Source organism: Rhinatrema bivittatum, chromosome 13 (genome assembly GCF_901001135.1).
Source record: "Rhinatrema bivittatum chromosome 13, aRhiBiv1.1, whole genome shotgun sequence".
Classification (NCBI taxonomy): Eukaryota; Metazoa; Chordata; class Amphibia; order Gymnophiona; family Rhinatrematidae; genus Rhinatrema; species Rhinatrema bivittatum.
Window position 1 is genome coordinate 66,590,130 of NC_042627.1, and position 27,150 is coordinate 66,617,279.

A 27,150-nucleotide genomic window follows, 5' to 3' on the forward strand; every position below is an offset into this window, starting at 1 on the left:
GTGTGTGGTGTGAGTCATTTCAATATCACAGGAATGAGCAGAGGCAGCCAGGGCACCTTCCTTTCGGGGAAACCCTCCTCTGCTGCTTGGATATGTGGGCAGAGGAGCAAACCAAAATAAATTAAATAGAAGCAGGGATCGGCAGACAGACAGTGCACTAAATCTCATCCCTTCCCTTAAGACATTTGTTGAAACCATGCATCATTCTAGAGCCTTCTGAAGCGATTATTAAGGAACGAGACTTCGCCTGACAGTGACTGAGAAGTAGTTAGGGGAAGGAGAGAATTCCTGCACCAGACAAAGAAAGAGAGAGAGAGAGAGAGAAAAAGAAGAGGGGGGGAGGGGATGAGATTTAGAGGAAGGGAGTAAAGGAGAGAGACACAGAAAGGAGGGCGGGCAGCCTCAGCCACCAGAGGAGACAGCTGACATTTAAATCACAGAAGGAAGGATGGGGGAGCAGCCTGCGAGTGAAAAGCATTCCCGAGGTGGAGAAAAGACCGAAGGAGTTCACCTGAGCAGGCCCCTGTCACTTCCTAAGCAGACTTTGGAGGCTACTGACAGCCAGAGGCCGGGCATCCTCGCCCTCCTACCTCCAGATTCCCACGGGCAAACAGAAAAACCTTTCTAGGTGCACGAATCAAGAATGCATTTTCATTCACTTAAGTCTCCATAAATTAAAATGTAGAATTTACTTTAGAAATATTCATTACTAATTAAGCGAGCAGTAAACAGTGGAGTGCCTCAGGGATCTGTACTTGCACCCGTACTTTTCAATATATTTATAAATGATCTGGAAAGGAATAGGACGAGTGAGGTTATCAAACTTGCAGATGATACAAATCTCAAGCGAATTGTGATACATTACAGGAGGACTTTGTGAGGCTGGAAGATTGGGAGTTCAAATGGCAGATGAAATTTAATGTGGATAAGTGCAAGGTGTTGCATATAGGGAAAAATAACCCTTGCTGTAGTTACATGATGTTAGATTCCATATTAGGAGTTACCACCCAGGAAAAAGATCTAGGCATCATAGTGGATAATACATTGAAATTGTCGGCTCAGTGTGCTGCAGCAGTCAAAAAAGCAAACAATGTTAGGAATTATTAGGAAGGGAATGGTGAATAAAACAGAGAATGTATTAATGTCTCTGTATTGCTCCATGGTGAGACCACACCTTGAATACTGTGTGCAATTCTGGTCACCGCATCTCACAAAAGATATAGTTGCACTGGAGAAGGTACAGAGAAGGGAGACCAAAATGATAAAGGGGATGGAACAGCTCCCCTATGAGGAAAGGCTGAAGAGGTTAGGGCTGTTCAGCTTGGAGAAGAGATGGCTGAGGAGGGATATGATGGAGGTCTTTAAAATCATGAGAGGTCTAGCACGGATAAATGTGAATCGGTTATTTACACTTTCAGATAATAGAAGGACTAGGGGGCATTCCATGAAGTTAGCAAGTAGCACATTTAAAACTAATCATAGAAATGTTTTTTTTCACTCGATGCACAGTTAAGCCCTGGAATTTGTTGCCAGAGGATGTGGTTAGTGCAGTTAGTGTAGCTGGGTTTAAAACTGTTTGGATAAGTTCTTGGAGGAGAAGTCCATTAACTGCTATTAATCAAGTTGTCTTAGGGAATAGCCACTGCTATTAATTGCATCAGTAGCATGGGATCTTCTTGGTGTTTGGGTACTTGCCAGGTTCTTGTGGCCTGGTTTGGCCTCTGTTGGAAACAGGATGCTGGGCTTGATCTGACCCAGCATGGCAGTTTCTTATATGTTCTTATGATATTTCATTGATTTTACTCTTCTTCTTGACAAGCATTTGCACTCTTTCCAAGATGACAAAATGCAAAGGTTTAAATAAAATCTTGCCCATCAAGCATCAGCCGCTCATCCCTGCAAGTTCCATGCTAAAAGCTGGCAAGAAGCAGGGGGGGAGGGGGGGGTGGGGGGGGGGAGGGGGGGGGAAGAGAGACTAGCCATGGGCTAATTACCTAGGAAAAGGAGTAATTCAGCTGCTACCGCTTTGTGAGCCCTGGTCAGCCAGGGCAGAGGATTGTAGACGTGGTAAATGAATGGAGAGGGGTGGGGGGGAGTTTGGTACGATTTTCAGCAGGCCTCACCCCCCCCCTACTCCTTCAAACCACAGAGAGGAAAGCAGCCCCCGTACGCCCAGAATGAAGGAACACAAGCGAGAAAGAGGAGGGGATGTGATTTGCTGGAAGAGATGGATTGGGTGGGGGCAGAATGGATAGGAAAAGAGTGTGTGTGGGGGGGGGGGGGGGGGGGGGGACGGGACGGACAGCTAGCAGGAGCAAACACAACAGTACAAGAACCAAAAAGAGAAAGGAAAAAGGAGTGTGGACCAGTGGGGGTGCATGGCGCGCCCCATGACTGGGATAGAAAACAGGGAAGGGAAGAGATCCCCAGGGAGCTGGGAAGGGCAACCGGGCCCTGCCCTGATGCTGAATGAGGAGGAGGAGGAGGAGTTGGGGGGGGGGGGGGGGGGGAACTACCAGCTCCCCCTTCCAAAAAAAAAAAAAAAAGAATTGTTTTTTTTTTTTTGTAAGGGAGAGAAGAGAGAGTGAGCAAGGAGAGGCAGGGGAAATACACAAAGGAAAGAAAAAAGTGTGTGTGTGCCAGAAAGAGACAGGCAGGAGACAAACACTTCACCAGTGACATGGGGGGAGGGCAGGAAGAGAAGAGTGAGAAACAGATGGGGGGGGGGGGGAGAATAAGGAGGGAACATTCAGAGAGATAAGAAGGCAGCAGGGAGAGGGGGAGTGGCACATGGGGGTGGAAAAGAAGAAAGGAAATGCAGACAGAAGTGGGAGGGAAAGGTGAGGGGCAGAGGGTAGGGAGGAAAAAACGCAAGATAAAAAAAAAGTGATAAAAAGCAAGACAGACTGGAGAAGAAAGAATGCAGTGGAGCAGTGGGAGGAAAGGAAAAAAAAAAACGAGAGAGAGGAGTGAGGAGTGTGGGAAGACAGAAGAGAAAATATAGACCAGAGAGCTGTGGGAAAGATGAAAACCTAGGGGGGGTGGGGGGAGCGAGCAGCAAACAGAAAGGAGGGGTGCAGGAGAGAAAGGGGGCAGACAAAGAAAGCAGAGGAGAGAGAGAGAGAGAGAGAGAGAGAGAGAGAAAAGCTCAGATAAGAAATAGCTGGAAAAAAAATGTTCCTTGCTGAATGGAAGGGGGGGGGGGGGGGGGGAGGGAGAAGCAACTGAAGAAGAAAATGGGTCTTTGGAGAGAAAGAGAGAGATTGATTATTTGTGTCCTTCCTCCACCCCAGATATAGCGGCTGATTGGAAAGCCATTATTGGAGTCATTTGTCCAGAAGCAGACCCTGCACCCTTCCTGCTTCTTTGCCCGGTGAATTTGCTGGTTCTGGAGGTGCAACTGTGCTTAAAAGCATTTTCTCTCTTGCTGGTTAACCCTTTGGGATAAGGAACGTAGGCATCTACCTTCCAGTCAGGGAGCTCGCCTTAACCCTTCCTTCATTTAAGGATGTACTGGGGAAGCAGATAAGATCGAGGGCTTTTTCTAGAGTGGCTCTGTCTCCATGGAATAAGTTGCCGGTGGAGATTTGTCAAGAAACAGATTTAAGGTTTCAAAAAAAAGGCTTCAGACCAGGCTTTTTCCACAGGTGAATGCAGAGTAGAGGGGCTATGACATCCTTAATATAAGCAAGGTTTATCCCTAAGATGTTGGCGGAGGATCATTATACTGTTTTATTTGGTTGTATGTTCTATGTGATTTTATTTTTATGTATTTTATTAAGTTCTACACCACTTTAATTGGTCTTTCTACTGAAGGCGGTATCTGAAAAATGTCTAAAGAACTAAATAAAATAAACTGATATTTCTAATAAGTTTTCATGAGCCTGATTATCCTGACTCTGAATCCCCAGAGGCTTAAAAGGGGCCGGAGTGATCCCTCTGCACAGATGGGCAATCGTACAATGGCTCACTCACTCCCCCCCAAAGCCTTGCCAGTGTGAGGGCTGTTCCTCCTCTCATACTTTACTATCCTCCCCCAAAAAGGAGGAGGGGGGTGGGGGCATACCTAGGTACACTGTGCTGGTGCTAAATCTAGAACAAACTATGGTCCAAGGGCTGCATGTAACCCTGGGCTGAATTTCATCTGGACACCCCCACCCCCCAACAGCAATGGCAGAGAGAGACAACAGAAGGAGCTCGATCTGCAGAGGTGGCGGGGGGGGGACGGACAACCTTCCCATTACCATCACCAGCTCAGATACCTGAAGTCAGACGTGCAAGGGACAGCACCTCATTGTGGCATGGGAGGGGCAATTCTGCGGCAAGGCCAGCACAGACCGGCTGCCTTACGCACGGCTGGCGTCGGTGCCACTCGCCACTGCGGCATAAGCACCCGGGGGTTTTTGGCTGTTGTGGAGGGAAGGTACTGGCAGAACTGAGCCGTGGGTTGTGCCACCGTTTCTCCGGCGCTGTGTAGGGGGGGGGGGGTGGAGAGAGTGCATAGACATCGTCCCCCAAGGATGCAGAAACCCTCATTATTATAACCCAGACACCAAGGTAGAGAGAGAGAGTCTCTCTCTCCGGATTAGGGTCTGCAGCGGGGGTTGTTCTGCTCGTTCCATGAATCTGGCCCACTGCAAGAGAGGGAGCAACAGTGCCTGGGGGGGGACGTGAGTGAGCGTGCAGCGCGCGCACACACACGCACACGCTCTCCATCCCACCATCCACCCACCTTCCAAGCTCCTTTATTCCCTAGGCAGATAAATACTGGGGAACAGGGAGGGGCAGCAGGGTGGTCCGCTTTGGAGAAATCTAGAATTATTACTAATCTGCCACCCCCCCCAATACCTCTGGGAAACATGCCCCCTCCCCAACATTCAAGTCACTGAAAGGACCAGATATATTCCCCCTCCCCCCGCCTTGACTCATAACTCTTACAGAGCACACTCACCCCCCCCCCCCCCCGGCCCTCTTGGTGATTTCAAACGTCCTACGTGGCCCTTCTCCTGGAAAGCCTGGAGACAGGCGATTCTGGTCCTCGAGCGCCACAAAACGGGTCTGGTTTTCAGGACAATCACAACGAACGTGCGTGAGGTATATTTGCATGCACTGGGAAGCAATGCCTGCAACCTCTCTCACGAACACAGTCCGAAAACCCCACCTGCCTGCGGCAATTGAGGACCGAAGTTGCTTACCTTTAATGTGTAATTTAACACAAGAGTACAAATCGCGGATATGCCAAATCATGCAAGGCCTCGCCAGCCACCAGAGGCACCGGGATTGCTCCTCTACATGGGGTCATTTGGGAGCGGGGGGTTATTAGCTATATAACCAAGCTGTAGGCAAGATGGTGGGGGGGGGGGGGGGGGGTTTAAGATTTTAAATCTAAAAAAAAAAAAAAGGCACAGATGTATTTGACTCCTTCACCAGGTCTGAAATTCCTAACAAACCTTGGTGAAAATAAACAAAAATAGAAAAAACAAACAAACCCCATGATGTAATAAATTTACCTGGCAGAGTCCTGAATCTCTGCTGTGTTTTTGGTTTTTTTTTTGGGGGGGGGGGGGGGGGGGGGGGGGAAAGAGGTGGCACTCCCAGGCCTCACTCAAAGAAATCTGCAGACAGCAAATACCTGTGTAATAAGGACGCTGGCAGCAGCACTCAGGCTCTGATCTTCACCCCTTTTCCCAGGCAGGTTTGGCTTTCTGTGCAGGGTTCCCGGGGCATATGAAAACTCTCTAAGTAGACCAGAGGTTTCCAAGCCTGTGTGAGGGTGGGAAGAGGAAAGGGGAGGGGGAAACTCATGCTATTGTTTCACTTCCTCAGTATTTCTTTCACATACTTTTCTGTTTTACTTGAGTTTAAAATTCCTTTTTTTTTTTTTTGCACTACATTTACCAGTCGCTGCTTAAAACTCAAGAGCAAAAAAAAAGTGTTTTTGAGGCATCCTGCCTTCTCACGCCAGTCGCTGCAGATGCGCACGCTCCATCTTCTTATTTTCTTACTCTTCCTCCTCCTCCCTCCACACCATCACTCTCTTCCCCCCCCCCCCCCCACACCTCTGGATAAGTGGTGTCCCCCAGATGTGCGAGGGAAGGAGGAGAGAGCAGGGGGCGCAGAATCCCGGGAAATTCCGCTGGCCAAGCACCTGCCTGACCATCAGAGGTTCTCTCTCAACACCGGCTGCCCCCTAAATTAACAAAATCCGCTAGCAAAAAATTTTTGGACAGGCTGATCAATTCCCCGCTAGCAGCGCTGCACCGCGTTTCCCGGGAGGACTGATTCTCCCCACCCCCCTCTCTTTTCAAAGAAAAGTTCATTGAAATTGACAAAGTTAAAAAAAAAAAAAAAAAAAAAATCATCAACTGGTTTGAATAAGACTAGAAAGCGTCCGCTAGGAGTCAGCTGAACATTTTAAGCCTCTCAGTGTGTAGCAGTCTGAGCCATTCCGGCTTTTGGTCAGTGTTAAATGCAGGGCCAGTGCAAGGGTGTTAGGCGCCCTATAAGTAGCCTTCTGCTCGCACACCTACAGGTCTAGGCCCCGGCCCAAAGAAAAGAAAATATGCAATAAAATGAAGAAGCATAAAACATCAATAGTAGTAAAACCATACTAGTAAAAGGAATATTTCAAAATAGCAGAGTGACAACCAATAATTAAAAACAAAACAAAAAAGTTCCAGCTGCAAAACAAAAACTGAAAAAAACAGCACACACATCAAATAATAACACCCAATGATTAAAACTAAACACTACCTGGGAACTTTTTATTTCCAGATGCCCCGAGTGTGGGGTTGTTGTGCACAAACTCTCCTCTTTCTCACACACACACACACACACACACACACACACACAAATACTGATATCACTACACTGGCTACCAATAAAATTCAGAACTGAATACAAAGTACTAACCATTTTACATAATATTATACACGAGGAACAGACAGACAAACGCAGCAATCAAACTTCACATACCCCAATGAAATCTACGATCAGCTAACAAGGGACTATTAACAATCCCATCAGAACGATCCGCACAACTTCGAGAACGTGCAATCTCGCTTGCAAGCCCAAAATTATGGAACGCACTTCTTACCAAATTATGATTACAAACGAGTCTCAAGACATTCAAAAGGGACATAAAGACCTGGCTATTCAGGAAGGCACACCAAGATCCTTAACAATCCACTCAACCCTTATTACCTGTTCTATACAATCATTCCATGATATTTTACCTCCTTTCAATATTTATTCTCTTTTAATGTTTAAATGTAACCTTGATTCTATTATATGCGCTATTGATTCTTTTTTTACCATTTTAACTAAGCACTGTACTTATATGTATTAGAAATTGTATATGCTATGCCTTAAAAAGGAGATAGAGCAGCTTTTAAACTAGAACAAAGGGGAAAGCCGACAGTCGCTCAGCAGCGCATGGTTCGGAGAGATGTATCTTTAAAGGATACTAATGATGCACTAGAATTAGGGCATCCCGACAGTGAGGTTCCAATAATTAGAAAAGTAGTCCAAATGCCTGTAACTAAAAACTCACCTGAGCTAAAAAATTCTAACTTATCCCTATCAATTAAAAAGCAGAATAAAAATACAATCAAAAAACAAACTTTGAAATGTTTGTATGCTAATGCCAGAAGTCTAAGAAGTAAGATGGGAGAATTAGAATGTATAGCAGTAAATGATGACATAGACTTAATTGGCATCTCAGAGACATGGTGGAAAGAGGATAACCAATGGGACAGTGCTATACCGGGGTACAAATTATATCGCAATGACAGAGAGGAGCAGTCGGGAGGAGGTGTGGCGCTTTATGTCCGGGATGGCATAGAGTCCAACAGGATAAACATCCTGCATGAGACTAAATACAAAATTGAATCTTTATGGGTAGAAATCCCTTGTGTATCAGGGAAGACTACAGTGATAGGGGTATACTACCGTCCACCTGGTCAAGATGGTGAGATGGACAGTGAAATGCTAAGAGAAATTAGGGAAGCCAACCAAATTGGTAGTGCAGTAATAATGGGAGACTTCAATTACCCCAATATAGACTGGGTAAATGTATCATCGGGTCACGCTAGAGAGATAACGTTCCTGGATGGAATAAATGATAGCTTTATGGAGCAAATGGTTCAGGAACCGACGAGAGAGGGAGCAATTTTAGATCTAATTCTCAGTGGAGCACAGGACTTGGTGAGAGAGGTAACGGTGGTGGGGCCGCTTGGCAATAGTGATCATAATATGATCAGATTTGATTTAATGACTGGAAAAGGAACAGTGTGCAAATCCAAAGCTCTCGTGCTAAACTTTCAAAAGGGAAACTTTGATAAAATGAGAAAAATTGTTAGAAAAAAACTGAAAGGAGCAGCTACAAAAGTAAAAAATGTCCAAGAGGCGTGGTCATTGTTAAAAAATACCATTCTAGAAGCACAGTCCAGATGTATTCCACACATTAAGAAAGGTGGAAAGAAGGCAAAACGATTACCGGCATGGTTAAAAGGGGAGGTGAAAGAAGCTATTTTAGCCAAAAGATCTTCATTCAAAAATTGGAAGAAGGATCCAACAGAAGAAAATAGGATAAAGCATAAACATTGGCAAGTTAAATGTAAGACATTGATAAGACAGGCTAAGAGAGAATTTGAAAAAAAGTTGGCTGTAGAGGCAAAAACTCACAGTAAAAACTTTTTTAAATATATCCGAAGCAGAAAGCCTGTGAGGGAGTCAGTTGGACCTTTAGATGATCGAGGGGTTAAAGGGGCACTTAGAGAAGATAAGGCCATCGCGGAAAGATTAAATGATTTCTTTGCTTCGGTGTTTACTGAAGAGGATGTTGGGGAGGTACCCGTAATGGAGAAGGTTTTCATGGGTAATGATTCAGATGGACTGAATCAAATCACGGTGAACCTAGAAGATGTGGTAGGCCTGATTGACAAACTGAAGAGTAGTAAATCACCTGGACCGGATGGTATACACCCCAGAGTTCTGAAGGAACTAAAAAATGAAATTTCAGACCTATTAGTAAAAATTTGTAACTTATCATTAAAATCATCCATTGTACCTGAAGACTGGAGGATAGCAAATGTAACCCCAATATTTAAAAAGGGCTCCAGGGGCGATCCGGGAAACTACAGACCGGTTAGCCTGACTTCAGTGCCAGGAAAAATAGTGGAAAGTGTTCTAAACATCAAAATCACAGAACATATAGAAAGACATGGTTTAATGGAACAAAGTCAGCATGGCTTTACCCAGGGCAAGTCTTGCCTCACAAATCTGCTTCACTTTTTGAAGGAGTTAATAAACATGTGGATAAAGGTGAACCGGTAGATATAGTATACTTGGATTTTCAGAAGGCGTTTGACAAAGTTCCTCATGAGAGGCTTCTAGGAAAAGTAAAAAGTCATGGGATAGGTGGCGATGTCCTTTCGTGGATTGCAAACTGGCTAAAAGACAGGAAACAGAGAGTAGGATTAAATGGGCAATTTTCTCAGTGGAAGGGAGTGGACAGTGGAGTGCCTCAGGGATCTGTATTGGGACCCTTACTGTTCAATATATTTATAAATGATCTGGAAAGAAATACGACGAGTGAGATAATCAAATTTGCAGATGACACAAAATTGTGCAGAGTAGTTAAATCACAAGCAGATTGTGATAAATTGCAGGAAGACCTTGTGAGACTGGAAAATTGGGCATCCAAATGGCAGATGAAATTTAATGTGGAAAAGTGCAAGGTGATGCATATAGGGAAAAATAACCCATGCTATAATTACACGATGTTGGGTTCCATATTAGGTGCTACAACCCAAGAAAGAGATCTAGGTGTCATAGTGGATAACACATTGAAATCGTCGGTTCAGTGTGCTGCGGCAGTCAAAAAAGCAAACAGAATGTTGGGAATTATTAGAAAAGGAATGATGAATAAAACGGAAAATGTCATAATGCCTCTGTATCGCTCCATGGTGAGACCGCACCTTGAATACTGTGTACAATTCTGGTCGCCGCATCTCAAAAAAGATATAATTGCGATGGAGAAGGTACAGAGAAGGGCTACCAAAATGATAAGGGGAATGGAACAACTCCCCTATGAGGAAAGACTAAAGAGATTAGGACTTTTCAGCTTGGAGAAGAGACGACTGAGGGGGGATATGATAGAGGTGTTTAAAATCATGAGAGGTCTAGAACGGGTAGATGTGAATCGGTTATTTACTCTTTCAGATAGTAGAAGGACTAGGGGACACTCCATGAAGTTAGCATGGGGCACATTTAAAACTAATCGGAGAAAGTTCTTTTTTACTCAACGCACAATTAAACTCTGGAATTTGTTGCCAGAGAATGTGGTTCGTGCAGGTAGTATAGCTGTGTTTAAAAAAGGATTGGATAAGTTCTTGGAGGAGAAGTCCATTACCTGCTATTAGGTTCACTTAGAGAATAGCCACTGCCATTAGCAATGGTTACATGGAATAGACTTAGTTTTTGGGTACTTGCCAGGTTCTTATGGCCTGGATTGGCCACTGTTGGAAACAGGATGCTGGGCTTGATGGACCCTTGGTCTGACCCAGTATGGCATTTTCTTATGTTCTTATGTTCTTATGTTGTTAACCATTGTGATGGCTCCACTGAACAACAGTATATAAAAATCAATCAATAAATAAAACACACATTTCGACACATGCACACTCTACTAGACTCTCTCACATGCACACTCTCTCACTCTCTCTCCCTCACATACACTTGTCCTTATTCACTGTGGCCAATACAGTACAGTTCGCTCCGGCGGAGCACACTGTTAACCTGCGTTTTCGACGTGCTAGCTTTACCCCTTATTCAGTAAGGGGTAATAGCGCGTCGAAAACGTGCATCCAACCCCCCCGAAACTAATAGCGCCCGCAACATGCAAATGCATGTTGATGGCTCTATTAGTTATTCCCGCGCGATTCAGAAAGTAAAATGTACAGCCAAGCCGCACATTTTACTTTCAGAAATTAGTGCCTACCCAAAAGGTAGGCGTTAATTTCTCTCGGCACCAGGAAAGTGTACAGAAGAACAGTAAAAACCGTACACCCTCCGACTTAATATCATGGCGATATTAAGTCGGAGGTCCCAAAAGTAAAAAAATAATTAAAAATAAAAAAAATTTAAAATCAGCCCGCGGCTTGAAAACCGGATGCTCAATTTTGCCGGCGTCTGGTTTCCGAACCCGTGGCTCTCAGCGGGTTTGAGAACAGATGCCGGCAAAATTGAGCGTCGGCTGACAAACCCGCTGACAGCTGCCGCTCCTGTCAAAAAGGAGGCGCTAGGGACGCGCTAGTGTCCCTATCGCCTCCTTTTACCGCGGGCCCTAATTAGCATAATTTTGTTTACTGTATCGCGCTCACAGGACACTGGCCTGTGTGCGCGCCGGGAAAGTGGGCGCTCGCTTGCTCTCCCGCGTTTCTTTCTGTATCGGCCTGTGACAGACAGGCCCCTTCTCTCACACATACTTAGGTTCCTTGCCTCATTCACACATGTACCTTTACACAGACTCCCTTCCTCTCACTAACACCATCGCTCTCTACAATCATAAGAACATAAGAAAATGCCATACTGGGTCAGACCAAGGGTCTATCAAGCCCAGCATCCTGTTTCCAACAGTGGCCAATCCAGGCCATGAGAACCTGGCAAGTACCCAAACACTAAGTCTATTCCATGTTACCATTGCTAATGGCAGTGGCTATTCTCTAAGTGAACTTAATAGCAGGTAATGGACTTCTCCTCCAAGAACTTATCCAATCCTTTTTTAAACCCAGCTATACTAACTGCACTAACCACATCCTCTGGCAACAAATTCCAGAGTTTAATTGTGCGTTGAATACAAGCTCCCTCTCTCACACTCACATACCCTCATAAAGGATCTCTCTCTCATATACATCCCCCCCCCCCCCCCCCCCCCCGGTCACACAGGTTCCCTCTCTTTCACACACACACACACACCCCCTTCCACAGGTTCCTTTTCTCACTCACACACACATGCATTCTCACTACCTCATACCTACACACAGAGGTGCTGCTCGCAGCCTGCCAAGTCTCTTCTCTCGGCCGTGAGCAGGATGGGCGTCACATGCGGCCCCACATGGCTGCTCTTTGTTGCTCCCTACCGGTTGGGGGCACCCTAGGCGACTGCCTAGTTTCGCCTAGTGGACACACTGGCCCTGGTTAAAATGATCCAGACTTGAACAGACAAGGCCCTAATTTATCCAGGAGACACCTAGATAAGATGAGCAACCCAGAGGCTCGGTTCTCCTCCTAAGTTTGTAAACTGGATTCGAAATCAGTTGTGTGCAAGTCAGATGGCAGTGATAAATGGGTCAGTGGAGTGCCACAATCAGCCCTTGGCCTGGTTCTCCTCAGTATTTTTGGAGGAGATTTGGCCGAGAGGTTGCTAGCAAAGGCCAGTCTTTTGGCAGATGTTACAAAAATTCTGCAACAGGGTGGATGCTCCAGATCGAGCAGGAAAAACAAAAAAGGAGGAGACACCGGAAAGCTTGAGGAGCAATGAAGAGTTTGGCACAGCCAGTGCAGAATCATGCACTCGAGGCACCGAAATCCAAGAGAGCTTCCCACGAGGAGAGGTGAGATGCAGAGAGTTCAAGCTCACAAAACCAGTGTGACAAGAGCCAGGAAAATGCGAGGGTGCACAAGAAGAGGCGGCATTACCAGCCAAAACATTTTTATAGAAAGCACTTGATAATGCCTCTATTCTGCTCATTGGCTGACCTGGGGATTTAGATCTCATCTGGGGAGTATATAGTGTCCGATTTCTGGAGGCCGAATCTCCGGAAGGATACAGTGCGGAGGGAGCCTGTGCTATTTGATATTTCATTTATTTTGTCATAGTTTAAAAAAAAAAAAGAAAAAAAAAAGGGTTGCGGGGAGGAGAGATGTGCAGATAGGTCCAATTATGACTCCGAGAAGGGCATGAGAGAGTGGAATGGTTAGGATCTATTATTCTTTTACACTGCCTTCAACTCATAGCATTTACATAAAAATGCAGTTAAATGCAATAATCACATCCATCACAATAATGCATCAATACTATCTCATAACAGTATATAAATACTACAGCATAAGAATACATCTGCACGTATTCCTGCATGCAGCCTGCCTGGGTCCACATTTCATTAAAAGTAAGAAGCTATAAGAAATGAATTGCTCAGCAACTATTACAACACAAGTAAGAGTTTGCATTTTTTTTTTTGGCCTTTAGTATTCAGCCTTCCAAAAAGAAAATCTGACACCTGTACATAGCAGCTTAACTCTGAACATCTGAGCAGAGGATAATAATTTTTTTTAGAGCGCTACTGGACATATGCAAGTGCTGCCAGTGGTGATTAATATTAATGTATGATAAATATCTGCCCTAATAGAAAAGGCTGGTCAAAATTGCCCACTCGGGATGCAGTAATAGGATGGAGGGCGACTCTTCCCCGGCAATGATTTCGAGAAGGCTCCACTTCCTCCCCCCCGTGGCCCTACTCTTCTAGCACGGGGGGGTGCTGGGAAAGGAGTTTGGTGAGGGGCTGGCAACAGATGCAGGAGTGGACGAAGCGTCTGCCTTTTTGCCTCTTTCCAGCCTCACAGAAAAAAAAAAAGACCAAAAACCAGATGCTGAACCCTACAGTAGATGAACAGCAGCCATTTTGCGACGCATGTCTCCCAAGAACACGTCCTTCTGCTTCCCCTTCCTGATACTTTTAGAAGCTTAACCTCCTCCGATACCCAAGGTGAGCATAGCCATGCCTTTAGCGCCGATATCTCAGCTCTGGATGGGATAGGTGCCAGGATGGAACGATGTATTTCCTGCCCTGCCACCACCAGACGATGGTGGATTCCCAGGCCCTGGGCTCAATCTTTCGTGAGGCCGAAAGCAGGCCCGCAGCAAGCGCATCCCCACCATAAAAGAAAGCTGGAACGGTGGGTCAGGGGGGGAATGGCTATCCATGCAGCCGGGTCCACTCCCCTCCAAGCTTCAGGGATAAGAGGGAGGGGGCCAGAATGCAAAAGCTGTTGGAGACTGCAATGCATGCTGCTGGAAGCCGGGGTGCGAATAGCAAACAGCAGGGTGGGGAATGGAGGGGAAATAGTGGGCCGACATGAATCAGCCATGGGGGAGGCAGTAACTAGTGGAGCACATCTGATGGCATGACCAGGCCACAAAACAAAAGTCAACAAAAGTGAGGGGAGGGGGGGGGGGCCAAGATTTATTTATTTAAAAACGTATATCCCACAAATCAAAATTACTAAGAGGTTTACAATAAAACATAATTAAAACATAAACAAAGCATAACAAGAACAAACAATCCCATTGCCTCACCCTTACAATGTATCTCCAATTGACCCAACAGAAACCAGTGGTGCTCAGGCCAGGACCAGCAAGGACAGTTCTTTTACTGCTTGGTGGCTTGCAGGTGGGTATGGAGGGCACCTGGGAGCATCTTATCTTGCAAGCTTACCATGCTGGGCTGTGCCCATAGTCCACCTGAGTTCAAGGGGGGGGGGGGGGGGGATGGGGGAAGCAGCTTAGGGCCATGGATGACCCCTACAGCTTCTAGATATTCAACGGCCCCGCCCCCTCCACATGGCCGCAAGCCTTATGGGGAGGGGGGGAAGGCAGGGAGGGGAGAAGACCATAGAGCAGGAAGAAGGGGGCAGGATGTTGACGCCACATTGCCCACTAAGCATGCTGAAGGAGCCCGCTACCTGTTCCCAGGGGTAGATCTGGTAATACACTCCTGTCCTGTGGCTTTTTGCTTTTCCTGGAGGCCTCTCGTGGGGGGCTCTGTTGGGCGCCTTCTGGAGGTCCGGGTACACTGCATCTACCGGTTCACCTTTATCCACATGTTTATTAACTCCTTCAAAAAAGTGAAGCAGATTTGTGAGGCAAGACTTGCCCTGGGTAAAGCCATGCTGACTTTGTTCCATTAAACCATGTCTTTCTATATGTTCTGTGATTTTGATCTTTAGAACTTTCCACTATTCCTCCTGGCACTGAAGTCAGGCTAACCGGTCTGTGGTTTCCCGGATCGCCCCTGGAGCCCTTTTTAAATATTGGGGTTACATTTGCTATCCTCCAGTCTTCAGGTACAATGGATGATTTTAATGATAAGTTACAAATTTTTACTAATAGGTCTAAAATTTCATTTTTTAGTTCCTTCAGAACTCTGGGGTGTATACCATCTGGTCCTGGTGATTTACTACCCTAAACCAATTAAGCCTGATACATTACTTTGAAATCATATACAGCTTTGCTCTCTGCTTTAACGGCAGGGAGAAATGTGGAAAAGAGGATTTACATTCAGATAACATCCAACAAGGCATTGATCTGTGCAGTCTAGGTAAACAAGCACCAGGGTAACTTGCTTGATTCGGTGGTTACTACCCTTAACCATTAAGCCTTATGCTCACCTTTGATGCAACTCCATTACTCTCTGCATCAATGGCAGGGGGTGGCAGGAAATTTGAATCAAACAGTTACCAACAAGGGCCCTGAACTTGGTGGTCAGTGAAACAGATAAGTATGGGGAAATGTGTGTGTGAGCTTGCTGGGCAAATTGGTCTTTTTCTGCCATCATTTCTATGTTTCTATGAGGTGAGGGCAGCAGCAGCACCAGAAGCAGGTCTGAGGACCAGACAGCAAGTGAGGCCCCACAGGTGAAGGAAGAATAGTCTCTTTGGGTCTGAAGGCAGAGAAGTGTTAGAGAGTATAAGAGCGTAGAAACGTTCACAGTGGGGTCCCTCAGACAGCAAATTCTCAGATTCATTTGGAACCTCATCCTCTGGGTCTCCAATCTGATTGCAACAGTTCAAAGTACGACACAGAGATAGAGAAGGGAGCAATGCGGGCTCCCTTCCCTGAAATAAGCCCACTCATTTCTGGAAGACCATCTTTTTCCTTGCTGAAGGAAGGATAAAAAGGTGCGACTATGCAGACACCGTACTGGGTGTGGACAAGGACTATGGCCCTTTGTCGTGTTTAAGTTAGGAATAGAAATTCAGGGAGAAAATGAAGAGGCACATGCCCTGGGGAAAGCAGCACACAGAAGAGGTGTAGGCAACTTGTTTTGCCTCTTCTCCCTAAAAGTGTTTAGCGAATGGGTGTGTTCCATGGTACTTTTTTTTTTTTTTTTTTTTTAAATCAGTTGCAACTTTATCCTCTGAATCCTGTCTTTTACACAAACGCGAGCACTCCAGACTGGGAGCCATCTTTCAAGCGACGGAAATTCCATCACCACAGGGGAAGTCTGCAGAACTAGCAAAGTAAGACTGCCAATCCCTCCCCGACTCCACAGGAGAGTGGCAGTAACTTCAGCTGGGTCATCCTCATTTTCATCTGGCCATGCTATCCTCCAGCTTTCCAGTGGCGGGGGGGGGGGGGGGCACATGGATCAGTATTCACATTGCACTCCCTGTGGAGTACCTGGCTAAGTGGGGTCAGACCTGGCTTGCACTTGGATGGGAGACCACTAAGGAATACCAGCTGGCCAGGAAAAACAAAAATAAAAAAATGATCCAACCCAAGCAGTATAAACTGCGTAGGTAAGACAAAGCATTTCAGTCCCCGTCCCCCCCCCCATCCTTTATATCCTGCACCCAATATCCACTCTCCAACTCCTGACCTCCCTCCCCCCCTCCCCACCCTCCATCTCCTAGGCTTGTCTCCTCTTCCAGTTCTCTCTTGCTCATTCTTTCCGTTTCCCTAGCAACGCCTATCTCTGCTCTCCGGATCTGTCCTGTGTGTGTGTGTGTGTGTGCACGCGCCCCTCTCTCTCACTCTCTTATCTTTCCCTTTTCTCTTTCATCTATCTCCCAATCTTCATCTGTATCTCAAACCTCTGTATCCTCTTGCCTTTGCCTCTTTCATCGCCAATGTCCTCCCGCCCCCCCCCCCCCCCATCAATCTCTTCCCAATACATACAAAATTTAAATCAAGCTTTATCATTATCTACGTCATTAGAGGCAGAGAGCGCCATCAGTTCAACCTCAGCTCTTCTTTCAGGTCATCTTCGCTGGGGAAAAAAAATCAATCCCCTGTCTGTCACTCCTTTCCTTTTACCCAGACCCACGCGCTCTAGTAGTGTAAAGGGGAGAAGGCAGGAAAGTATCACTGTACCTGAAGCCATTCCAGTATTTACCCTCAAACCTAAGCTTTTTGGGACAGCCCCCTTTATGAGCGTGGAAACCTACGAAAGGGATAATAAAAGTGCTTCAACAGGGTACTGGCAGGTGGGAAAAGGTGGAGGTGAGCTAAGCCGGTGCTAATCACATTCCCCTGCTTACCAGTTGTTTCACATATGAAATTTAAAAAAACCCAAAAACCTCTTACTCCGTTTTGGGCACTAGAGGGGCTTAGGTCCCAAATATCTTGGAGAGATCACCACGAGCTATGGGCCCCACAAGGGTATTGAGGTCCAGCGAGGATTGTCAGCTGATAAATGCAATCGGCGATGAAGTTTATAGATAAATCTAGGACAAGAACAAAGGCTTTAATGGGCGAGGCCCCATCCTACCTAAGGTCGGTAGGATGTCTGATTATTTACTGCTTCGAAAGGCTGTGAAAAAGCTGCTTTTCAGTTCTTTAGTTCAGAAGGATAAGTAGGACGGGGTTATAAGTCTGAAATTAGACTTATACATTCTGTAATAAATGTAACTTAGATGTTATTAAGAAGCCTTTCAGAACCGAGCGGGGATTCCACAGGATTTATAATGTAAATTGAAGAAAGTATTGTAGCTGCTGGGACATAAGGGGAATAAGCATTTGGTACAGTATGAATTACGTATTTATTTTCGGGGGGGGGGGGGTTAAATGGGATTGGGGGAATGGTTTATGGGTAGTGGATATGGCTGTATTAGCTGCCTTTGAAATGGTAGCAGGATCTTGGAAATGAGATGTGTTTGTATTGCTTGTAATTTTTATATTTATTTATTTATCTTACTATTGTTGTATGCTGCTTTGTTTTTGTAATTACAGAAAAAGGTGAGCTATAAATGCCATTTTTTAAATTAGAATGGTCATTAGCCAGAACACCAATCCTATGCTAAATTTACTGGGTCTTTACCGAGCAGCATTCAAGGGTTCTCAGGGAGTCCCCCCTCAGCAGCTCCATGCATGCCGGCCACTGCACAGGGCCCTACAATATCCTCTAACCTCTTGCCTTGGTGAACGACGACTTCTCCGCATCTGGGGAAAGAGACTGCTGCTGTCACGCCCAATTCAAAACCTCGGTGATGGGTTCAGTTTCAATGTTTCCACTATCCCCAGGGAGCACGTCCTACAGCACAGAACAGGAAGTGCTTTCATGGAAAAACTGGTATTATATCTTTAAAAAAGAATAACATTAGCGAGAGCAAACAAAATTTCTTTCTGCAAGGTGTATAAAAAAGAACCCCTAAACTGTTTACTCCGTTCAGGACAAAGTATGTGGAATACAGCAGGCAGGATCAGAAAATCCACCATTCACACTCCTGCAGCTCCTGTCCTTTCCGTCCCATGGAATATCAGATCAGCGGCAAAAGAAAGAGGAGAATTGCCCCAGAGAGAAATGCGGCGATATAAATTTGACCGATCCTTAGGCTGGCTAACCTAGTTTTGACAACCAGCACTAGATTTTCAACTCTGCCCCAGCCAGGCATAGCTCCTCTTGTTGCTAGATCCATCCCCTCGAAAAAAAAAAAAAAATACTATCACCACCCTCTAAATCTCCTCCAACCCCATCAGCTCAAGTTTGCTAGGTTAATGGGCCAGAGAGGGGTGCAATTTACTACAAACAAAACAGGCCCTTCCCCCTGGAAAAAAAAATACAAACATTCACCAAGTCTAGCATATTATATATTTATGATTTATTACTTAAACTGTACCTTTAACCAGGTTCTCTCCACCCCCCAATCATCTTGTGTCATCACTTCACTGCTTTCCTCTTGTCTACACTCTTAAGGTCATTTCCAGGGTTCTCCATTTGTCTCTCTCTCTCTCAGCTATCTTTTGCCTCTTCTCTCTATTTCCCTCTCTTCTGCCACTACACCTCTCCTCTCCCTTAACTCTTTAGTTCTGGATAGGGTTGTCAACTGGCTCCATTTTTCGGCACAGATTGATCCAGTCCAGATTTTACAGTTCACTGCATACCTGGACTTGCAATCCTATTGCTTTTCTTAGGAGAAAAGAAAACTGCAGTGTGGTAAAGCCAGGCCTGGATCGACCTGTCATGGAAAAAAAAAATGCAGCCACTCTTCCCAGCCACTCTTTTGCCCCCGTCTCTAGCCTCACGCTCCTCCTCCACCACCATTTCTCCCCTCTCTCACCCCCTTCTCGGCCCTGCCTGCACTTTTTCTTGTTCTCTCCCTCTCTACCAGGACTCTGTTCCTCCCTCCGGCTTTCCTTTCCACTCCCCTCCCCCATCCCATCAGCCGCTTCAAGTAAGGCCTGCCCTATTGCGGCAGAAAGGGGAAATGGTCGTCCCAGATGTGTTTAATTTTTATTAACTAACTTCTACTGTTTAGAGTATGTGTTGTTACTGTTGTGTTCGAGATTATATATGCATTGCTGTTATCCACCCAAGATTTGTGGATTGGTAGAATATAAATCATTTTAAATAAATAAACAAACAAACATCTAGTGGTCACTATTTGTCATGGTATTCTATGTTTCTCTATTTCATCTTCAAGATGTTCTGCAGCACTAATATACAAATCCAGAAAACACGGATGGAGGCATTTTGTTTACTACCGACGTTGGGGGAAGACCCATAAGACAGCTTCGTTCACCGTTAACCCAGTGGGAAAAAGCAAGTCTGTGACATTCACGTTTCGAAAGGAAGCAACGAGGAAGAATGGAAAGTAAAGCCCTGAGATTTCAATGGGTTTATAGGGCGGCGAGACAAATGTCATGGAGGACATCACTTGTCAACAAAATGGCTCTCACCAGGGTAAAACGGGATCCTCTCAGACTGGTAGGACACATAGCCATACTGGGTCAGACCAAAGGTCCACCAAGCCCAGCATCCTGTCTCCAACAGTGGCCAACCAAGGTCACAAGTACCTGGCGTATTATTTTATTGATTGATTGCACTTATAATTCACATCTTGATAACGGAAAATATAACCAGTCGCTGGCAAAAGGGTCTCTCATTCTGCAGACGCCCCGACCTACTGTGTATTTTTAGACTGAGGATGGTAAAGTTATGTTCGTATTAAACTATTTATCCATAATAGGACTACAGTCCAAGAAGAAGGCATGCCACAATGAAATCTCGTTGAGCACAAGGTGTCTCGTCACAGCCCTCAGATAGACTGTCCGTATCAAAAGTCTCAGTTACTTAAGAATCATTTTTTTTTTGTTTGCTTTAGAAAAGCAGAAGAAAGCACACGTCAAAAACTAAACATTTTTCTATCTATCCCCTCTTTCATAGGGTTAATAGATAGTTTGTTCTGTGTGACATGCAGCTGAGTAAGTCTTTGTCATACCACTATTGCATGCATGTAGATGCAAGGCTAGGAGGAGTAGGCATTTTCTGTTTTCCCTCAAGTTGAGTTAGCTTCCTGTTTAGAGATATTTATTCCCATGAAGACAGAATAACCTATTGAGCTTAAACTGAGACAGTGAGGCGAGGACAAACAAACCCCGACAGGCACCTTAAATCCTAAAGCTTGGGGCCGAGCGCTATGAACATCGGGGGTCGCAGTTCTGGGTTTGGATCTGCTCATACTGGAGGCCAGTCGGACCGGGCATGCCACAGATGTGACGTGGCGATACTTGGGGAGGGGAGAGAGACCACGGAAGCACCTGTCCGAAGAAAAAAAAAAAAGTGTTGTTGGGGGAGGGGGGTAAGGCCGATTAGAAGGTGGGTGGGGGGGAAAAGCAAGCAACCTCCCTCTTAAAAATAAACCGCTGGTAAGGGTCAAATGAATAGCAAATGCATAAACTCAACTTCCTTCTAAGTTGCGCAACATTTCCTCTCTTACGTGGGGAATCCAGGGGAGGGCAGAAAATAAATCACCCCCACCCTGCATCTGCAGCCAATTCAGCAGCAGTGAAAAAATAAAAAAAAAATTCCTTCCCGGCCCAAATGTGGGGCAATTGGCTTAATACCCTTGAACCTCACTACATTAGAGTATGTTTTCATGTCCACGTAGTTTTTGGTAAGATACATTGCCAACGATCAATGCAAAAGGCGGCGGGGGGAGGGGGGGGTGAAAACCGAGCCGGGTATCCGAGGCATGGCCACTTCACTGGTTTCCCCTTACAATACAGATCTTTGACAGCTTTGCACTGCGGTGAAACAAAACAGGGGAGAGATTTCCAGTTCCTCTATGCTTCAAGGCTGGCTTCCTCCTTCTACCCTTCCCCCCACAAAACAGAGAAGAGCTATTCAAAGCAAAAGAATAAAAGAAAAAAAAAAAAGGAACAGAATCTAGGAAAGAGAGAATGGCAGCTCGGAGGAGGTGGGTCAAAAAAAAAAAAGATAAAAGGAAATGCAGAAAGGGAGAATGAAAGGGGGGAGAGAGAGAGAGAGAGAGGGATAGCTCTGAAAAGAAAGAATTCAGCCTGGCTGGGAGAAATAGCCCCTTCTGTCGCGGGCCGAGAATGCAAACCCTGCCCTTCTTTCTAATCCCGGAAGAGAGGGGGGGGGGGGGGGGGGTATTTAAACCTCCTCACTGCTTCCCTCCTTTTCCACCATAAATAAAATATTGAACCTTCCCTCCCACACCATTTTAATAACTTTGTATGGGGAAGGCCATGCAACCGCTTTCTTTTTACGGCAGAGATCTCTCTCCTGGGACAACCACACGGAAAATGTCCAAAAGAGGAAGATATATATATATATATATATCTATATAGATATAGATATATATATAGGAGAGCTTTAGAAACCCCAAAAAGTCCCTTCAGAAGAAGAAGAATCCGTGCAAGAGGCCTATGTGATCGCCAAGCTCGCCAATAAGAGCATTTGGGCATCCCCGGCCTACCAAAAATCCAGGCTCCTACAGCTGCCGCAAGCTTGCGTTGATGTAATTTGTGACTGAAGAAAGTAACAGAAGTGGTGGTGGTGATGGTTTAAGTGAAGATGGGAAACTAATTTTCACATTACAGCCAAAAAGGAAAAAAAAAACTGTTGTATTGAGACTCATTTGAGATCCAGCATGTCCAGCAGCATGAGACATTGGGAAAAGAAAGGATTTTATAAAAGTAAGTGAAACCAAACACCAAGGTATTACTAGCAAGAAAAGCCCATAGTTACAGAATCCGAGGGATGTGTGGCCCTTGTAAAATAGCATGAAAGAGTCAACGATATTTGTTATATTTTGTGTCATTTCCCATCCAAAACCACAAAATACTAACAAAATATTGTTTGACTGCAAGCTAAAGCCTTTCAGCAAATTCAAACTAAAAATATAGCACATGATAAAACAAAAATAAAAAAGGTACAAAAATCTAACAAAACAAAACGACATGAATGTTTTTTTTTTATATGCACACTTGTACAAAAATCCACAAAGTTTTGATGAAAAAAAAAATTGTGCGCGTACTGTTGAAATAAAAGGATCCTTGCTGGGCCATGGACTCCGAGGGAAGTATTTTACATTTATATTGGCTTTTTCATATGTTACATAAGACTGTTTTGTGCATATTTGCTCGGATTAATTGCTAGCATGTGAAAATTAAAATAAAATAAAAAGGTAAACAGGGATCTGTACTTAGGCGCTTTTCAATATATTTATAAATGATCAGGAAAGGGATACAATGAGTGAGGTGATCAAATTTGCAGAGGACACAAAATTATTCAAGTAGTTAAATCACAGAAGGACCTTGCAAGACTGGAAGATTGGGCATCCAAATGGCAGATGAAGTTTAATGTCGAGAAGTGCAAGGTGATGCATATAGGGAAAAATAACCCTTGCTGTAATTACACGGTTAGGTTTCATATTAGGAGCTACCACCCAGGAAGAAGATCTAGGCATCATAGTGGATAATACTTTGAAATTGTTGACTCAGTGTATTGCGGCTGTCAAAAATGGTGAATAAAATGGAGAATGTCATGCTGCCTCTGTATTGCTCCATGGCGAGGCCACAGCTTGAGTACTGTGTGCAATTCTAGTTGCCATATCAAAAAAGATATAGTTGCACTGGAGAAGGTACAGAGAAGGGCAACCAAAATGATGCAGGGGATGGAATGGCTGAGGAAAAGCTAGAGAGGTTGGGGCTGTTCAGCTTGGAGAAGAGATGGCGGAGGGTGGATATGATAGAGGTCTTTAAGATCATGAGAGGTCTAGAATGAGTAAATGTGAATCGGTTATTTACTCTTTCAGATAATAGAAGGACTAGGAGGGCACTCCATGAAGTTAGTAAATAGCACATTTAAAACAAAAATCAGGGAAAATTCTTTTTCACTCAATGCACAATTAAACTCTGGAATTCATTGCCAGAGGATGTTATCAAGGCAGTCAATGTAGCTGGGTTTAAAACATTTTGGATAAGTTCCTAGAGAAGTCCATAAACTGCTATTCATCATACTGACTTAGGGAATAGCCACTACTATTACTGGCATCAGTAGCATGGGATCTTCTTAATGTTTGGGTAACCTGGATTGGCCACTGTTGGAAACAGGATGCTGGGCTTGATGGACCGGTCTGACCCAGTAAGGCAACTTATGTTCTTGTGTGGTTTTCAGAGGAGAAAATGATTATGTATGTGATGGGTTTCCTTGCGAATAGCCCATTTCTTGATATTCTTTTTAAGAATCAGAATTTAAGAAAGCATGGAACAAGCACAGGGGATCTAGGAGGGAGAAGAAGGGGCTGTAAAGCTTAATGGGGAGATGTGGACAGCCAGACTGGACAGATTGTATATGATCGTTATCTGCTGTCATGTTCTATGTTTTAAAGACTATTTCATAAGACTTTTAAAGAAATTACAGAAATAGAAAGCAGAGATTGTTTTGAGATTTTATCCCAAACAGTCTTTCTTCTGTATTCGTGACAAGCACTGCAAAAACAATCATACCTGAAATCTGTCCGTCACCTTCTGGTATAAACCCCGCCCACAGCATTATTCTTCTGCAAGTCAGACTCCACACACCACAGTGCATTTTAGTTCCGGGAACAGAAGCTGGCAGCTGTATTTACAGAGAGAGCTCTGACTGACATTACCTGCATTCACTCTGCACACAAGACGGGCACTGAAAAAACCACGCGAGCTGCAAAGGGCATTTTAGCAACCAGGTCAGCATTGTGCTCCACTGGGCAAAGGGCATAGCTGTACTGCCACACACAGGAATGGCAGGACCCCTGCAACCTCAAGACTGGCCTCCAGACTCTAACCACAATGTTAGGTTCCATATTAGGTGCTACCACCCAAGAATGAGATCTAGGTGTCATAGTGGATAACACATTGAAATAGTCGGCTCAGTGTGCTGAGGCAGTCAAAAAAGCAAACAGAATGTTGGGAATTATTAGAAAGGGAATGGTGAATAAAACGGAAAAGGTCATAATGCCTCTGTATCGCTCCATGGTGAGACCGCACCTTCAATACTGTGTACAATTCTGGTCGCCGCATCTCAAAAAAGATATAGTTGTGATGGAGAAGGTACAGAGAAGGGCAACCAAATGATAAAGGGGATGGAACAGCTCCCCTGTGAGGAAAGACTAAAGAGGTTAGGGTTGTTCAGCTTGGAGAAATGATAGCTGAGGGGGGAAATGATAGAGGTGTTTAAATCATGAGAGGTCTAAAATGGTTAGATGTGAATCGGTTATTTACACTTTCAGATAATAGAAAGACTAGGGGGCACTCCATGAAGTTAGCATGTGGCACATTTAAAACTAATCGGAGAAAGTTCTTTTTCACTCAACGCACAATTAAGCTCTGGAATTTGTTGCCAGAGGATGTGGTTAGTGATGTTAGTATAGCTGTGTTTAAAAAAGGATTGGATAAGTTCTTGGAGGAGAAGTCCAATACCGGCTATTAATTAAGTTGACTTAGAAAATAGCCACTGCTATTACTAGCAACAGTAACATGGAATAGACTTAGTGTTTGGGTACTTGCCAGGTTCTTATGGCCAGGATTGGCCACTGTTGGAAACAGGATGCTGGGCTTGATGGACCCTTGGTCTGACCCAGCATGGCATGTTCTTATGTTCTTAGGACAACCTGAAACACACAATTTCCATTGTCTGCATCTAAGACAGTGATTTAAATACCTAAAAAAAGGTTCTCAGATAGCTATAGAATGAGAGAGAAAAAAACCTAGTCAACCACTAATTGGCCCACTATGTCAATCAAAGTAGCAATATTTCTATTTGTCAGAGAACTCAGTTTTGCCCCAAGCAGGAGCAATTCCTGTGTAGAATCAAAGTCAATGACCTGCCTGGCCAGAAGGGGGTTTTCTGTGAGAGAGAGTCTGGTTTTACATGAAACACACCCCAGCAGACCTTCACCCTTGCTATACCAAGGGCTCGCCTCTCTCTCAAAATACCTGAATTTTGCAATGTGCAGGAGGCAGTACCAAAAAGCGCTCTTATTACCTCAAGCTGGGCTTAGCGTACACACTTAAGATTCCCTTTTCGGATTTTTTCCTCATTTCCAAAGTACCCCTTCAAAGCTCTGAAAAGCACCTCCTACGGGAGGCCCTTGCAAAAAAATTATGGACGGAGATAAACCAGGGGTGCCAATCCCTTGCCCAGACATGTGCTAGTGCCATCGTAATGAATGTAAAAACTATACATGCACTATAAAGAACTGAATGGTAACCCCAGAAGAAGAGAACAAGGTGAGCTTGCTTATAATGGGGGGGAAAAAAAAGGGGCGGGGGCATAGGGTTAGGTTTTTTTTTTTTTAGATCCGTTTATTATTACAACAGAAACAGACCTTCGTATTCACAACTGAACAAAGAGAACAGATCTATACGTTCATTTCCAACAAAGAATATGAATTCGGGGGAAGGGAAATCCCACCCATATTTCAACCAAACACTGTCATTTCTTTACATAACTCCCACCCTCCCATGGATATCTTAACTGGCTGGCACCAACTGCAGCTTGCATGAATACAAGAGGACGGAGATTTTCACTGGACTCTTACTAATAATTAGGGCAGCGATGCAAAGTCTGCCCATACTTTTACCCCAGGGCTTAATTTGTAGATAAAAAAAGGAAGTGGGAGCTTGCGGGGGAGGGGCTAGGCGTGACGTGTAGGATGGGGCGGGGCCAGGACTGGTAGAGAACTCTCTCTCTCTCTACCACACGCACCAAAAACACACGCGAACACACTTCCTCCCTCCTTACCCCAGTCACATCCTCCATCCTCAGCTCCTCCTCACCGACCAGAATGGATTTACATCATCGACTCTGCTCCAGTTCCTCGGGTCCTGGAAATTAAGCCCTGGATCAGACACAAAAAAAAAAAATTGGGGGGGTGGGGGGCTGAATTAGCACAGGTACAAAAAAACTTGTGAGCCGAGGCGTAGCAGCCGGGGTTGAAGCCTCGATGAGTGGCTTTACTGCTCACAAGTTTCAAACTTGTGCTGATCCCACCCCTTTCTGTGCTGGTGTTTAGGCTGCAGGATCACAGCCTCTCCCCTCCTGCTCTCTGCGCAGTAAGAGGGGGGGGGCTGAGTGGCAGTTCTTTGCTCTCTCTGGAGTAGATTTTATTAATTTGAGCGAGCGCGAACAAAAGTACGCTGGATTTTATAAGGTACGCATGTAGCCGCGCGTATCTCATAAAATCCGGGGTCAGCGCGCGCAAGGGGGTGCACATTTGTGCAACTTGCGCGCGCCGAGCCTGGCGCAACGAGCTGCCTGTTCCCTCCGAGGCCGCTCCCAAATCGGAGCTGCCTGTTCCCTCCGAGGCCGCTCCCAAATCGGAGCTGCCTCGGAGGGAACTTTCTTTCCCCTCCCCCTCCCTAACCCACCCCCCCCCGGCCCTATCTAAACCCCCCCTACCTTTGTTGGCAGATTTACGCCTGCAGCCTGCTGGCGCGCCATCACCCGACCTGGGGGCTGGTCCGGAGGCCTCGACCACGCCCCTGGGCCGACACCACACCCCCCTCCCCCGCCCCTTTTATGAAGCCCCGGGACTTACGTGCGTCCCAGGGCTGTGCGCGCGCCGGCGGCCTATGCA

General features: G+C 45.4%; 1 protein-coding gene across 5 annotated transcripts in view; it reads right to left on the reverse strand.

The window, feature by feature from the left end:
* The window catches only part of ZNF710 (zinc finger protein 710), a 78,550-nt gene that overhangs the window by 18,016 nt on the left and 33,384 nt on the right, over window positions 1–27,150 (reverse strand). The window contains exon 2 of one of the 5 annotated variants that reach the window (XM_029574991.1): window positions 26,316–26,412. The exons of 3 other annotated variants lie outside the window; for them this stretch is intronic. The gene's annotated coding sequence lies outside the window, so the exon portion shown is untranslated. Of the gene's footprint in view, window positions 1–5,632; window positions 5,693–26,315; window positions 26,413–27,150 lie in introns of those variants that run through there. One more of the 5 variants, XM_029574994.1, reaches the window with a different exon arrangement.